At 32.4% G+C, this 3,200-nt stretch overlaps 1 long non-coding RNA gene across 1 annotated transcript; it reads right to left on the bottom strand.

The window, feature by feature from the left end:
• Positions 1 to 847: 847 nt before the first annotated feature.
• LOC103497084 (uncharacterized) lies at positions 848 to 2,851 on the bottom strand. The gene is made up of 5 exons (XR_007821023.1): positions 2,654 to 2,851; positions 2,380 to 2,497; positions 1,891 to 1,963; positions 1,580 to 1,710; positions 848 to 875 (listed from the first exon to the last, which is right to left on the bottom strand). It is a non-coding gene; the product is annotated as an uncharacterized LOC103497084 (long non-coding RNA).
• Positions 2,852 to 3,200: the final 349 nt, after the last annotated feature.

Here is a 3,200-nt window from a genome sequence, read left to right as displayed (position 1 = left end):
ACGCTTTAATCCAATGTTATCTTCCCTTGTCCATGTCTATGACATATCACTTAATGTAATATTTGAGCATTAATTCACATTGATAATCCTTTATCTAAAGAATGACAAAATTTCTTCAATGGAATACTTGAAATCCAATTCACGCACTGATGCAAAATTCTTTTATTGTCCAAGGCAAATCTCTACGTGCATTATATTAAACTTAATATAGTTGGCTACTCTATTGTCTAAATTAGGAACTTTTATCTCTCATGGTTGATCTTTGTTTTGTATTGGGTTGTGGTCACTTATCTATTTTTGTCTTTCTTTTTTCTTATTATTATCATTTTCTAGTAATTTTAAGCATTTGTCTCTTTTCATTTTATCAATGAAAAGTTCTCTTTCCTCTCTAAAAAAAGTTATATAAAAGTGTCTTTTAATTACCCTTTAGGTCCTCTTTGTTGCTTACTTTGTATTATTTAATTTGATATTTGGTTTTTTCTTATGCTTACTTTGTATTTTTTTCATTTGATCTTAAATGTAAGCTAGGATTTTCATCCTAAAAAAACAAAACAAAAGCTAACTTGAACATTTATGTAGTTTTGGCTGTTGAAATTCCATAAACTTTATAGGTTGACCTAGTAGTAATTTCCTCTTCTATTTTTAAGAATGTATTTTAACAAACATTTATCAATTATTTCACTAGTCAACAAACATAGACATATGTACTACGAGTGAATATGTATTCAGAATGAAGTATTGAGATTATTCAAGCATGGGTTTGAGAATTTACTCATTGACGCTATATTCCTCAGTACATACAGCAGATCGATACTCCACACCAATGTACTCGTCATAACCATTGATTTCAATCTTGCCTAGGAGCCATTGTATCCCTGCACTCACAAAGATAAAATGGGGTCAACCTCTTCTGTTATATATGTTTACACAGTTAAAATAATATTTTCTTTGTAAACTTTTTTAAGTTGAACATGGGTGAGAATTTGACTTTATAAGTCATAACAAATATAATGTGTTAACCAATTCAATTATGCTCAAATTAAGAAATAACTAGAAAAGTATCTCAAAGTGAACATCATCAGTTCGAGAACACAACAAAACTATAACTTAAACAATGATGTTTGAAATCAAGTAATTATTTGACAACTTTGGTGATCAGAAACAACCATGCTAGGATCCCCCACTAAGGTCTACATATTCTCTTTCTAAGTGAGGGAAAGATAAGGAAAGATAATAATAAGCTGATATGTAAGGGCGTAGCAGAGGAAATTTAGGAATAAAAAAGATAAAATTAAGGGGAAAATAATGTTTAGTTAAAGAAGTTAAAGAGATCATATAAGCATTAGAGTCACTTGGGGATGGGGATGGAACATACACAGTTGTGCAGGTGGAAAGTAGGTTAGACTCTTATAACAAACAACTATTCTTAGCAAAGGTGAAAATACAAATACTTGAGCCACTTCCCAATTATGGCATTATTAAAATGACAAAAGAATAAAGGTTGAAAACGAAAAGAAAGATCAATATTTTATCATGTTATCTGAATTGCTAAATATTAAAATAATTATGAAGTTGTTACCTGAAGGAAGGTGAAAGTATTCTACCCCCAGTCCAACAAGCGCCTTTCAGTTCAATAGGAGTCTTTGATTTAAAGTGATACTCCTTTATGTTCAGGAACCTCTTCAACATCTTGCAAAGTCTTAGCACTTTCTACAAGGAAATTATTGAATAAGTAATCATAAGTAATAATAAAGATGAATGGAACTTAAAAATGTACAAGTGTCAGCTTAAAAATGCTAAGTTTAGACAACTTTATCAGCACCAATCAGACTTGATACAAAACTCAATCAAGAAAGCAATCTAATTGTTCTAGGCTATTACTATACCAACCTCGCCTTCAAGTTGTTGGCAATTTACAGCCGCTTTTCCTAGTTTCTTCTTGCCTTTTCCAAGTCTGGTAGATCTGTCCAGTCAATAAGAATAAGTAGAACATTACTACCACTAAATGACTAACATACAAATAGGATCGTGTGGAAAAAAAAATCCCTCAAAGAGTAACTCCAGTTTAAAAAACATAAGTTTTAGGCAAAAATTGTTCAAGACCTAGCCTAGATATTAAAAATGTACTAAAAAAGAGTGAAAGTTGGAATTAAAAATCATTATTAGTAAATTTGAGAGTGTATACTTTAAGTACAAAAATCAAACCAGAATCTGAAATTTTCAAATCAAAGCATTCTTCAATTATGCCATAATTGAAACTCTAAACCCAAACAAGTAAAGTACAGAAGTCTAAAATTTCAGAACAAACTGAAAAATAATCACAAGAACGTGAGAACCAAAAATCTACACAATTGCAATGCATATCGATTGGGAACTCACAGTGTCGAACTGATCATCCAAAAGCGGACGCGTAACCATCATCATCAGGGAACTCAAACTCCAAAATCTCTCTTCTATCATTTTCCGGTTACAACGTTCCACCAACTTCCCCACGAGACTGCATAGATGACCCAAACAAAAAAAACGGTCGGTGGCAGCAGTTCCATCGTAATATGAAGTAACAAATAACATATGTGTGTGTTCTGTCAAACCAGTTTGAAACATTCCTCAAACATTGATACAGAAAAAAGAACGAAAACAAAAGAGCAAAAACCTTTAAACCGAGACCAAAACGAAGGACGAGTGCGGCTGGTCTGATCGGAGTCACAGTCGCCGGCGTCGTCTAGGAGAGGGTGAGAGGCGGTCGCCGGCGTCGTCTGATTGGAGGGGAGGGGTCGAACGTTGAAGATCGGAGAGAAGTAGACGAGAGCACTTAGGGTTTGTAGAGAACGCTTAGGGTTTGTGAATAAGGGGCCGAAGTTAAACAATATAAGGGAGATTAGTGAATAAGGGTTGAATAAACGCTATTTGTTTGACCAAGTTGACCAACGGCTACTTATTTTAATTTTTTTAATTTCTTTTATATTATTTTTATATTTATTTGTTTCATTCTCACGTCTTTCTTCCCATTTTATTATTTTTATTTTTCCGTAATAAAAAATACAAACAAAACTAAATAAGTTACTAAAATTTAGACGATGTATTTCCAAATGATAACGATTTAAAATCTAAGACTTAGTTCATATACTTTACAATTAGTTCCAATTTGATCCACCAGAAATATTCTTAAGATTTCTTGAATTTCTTTATACTGGTAAACC

The sequence above is a fragment of the Cucumis melo genome, chromosome 5 (genome assembly GCF_025177605.1).
Source record: "Cucumis melo cultivar AY chromosome 5, USDA_Cmelo_AY_1.0, whole genome shotgun sequence".
NCBI classification, from domain to species: Eukaryota; Viridiplantae; Streptophyta; class Magnoliopsida; order Cucurbitales; family Cucurbitaceae; genus Cucumis; species Cucumis melo.
This window is presented reverse-complemented; position numbering and strand designations above follow the sequence as displayed.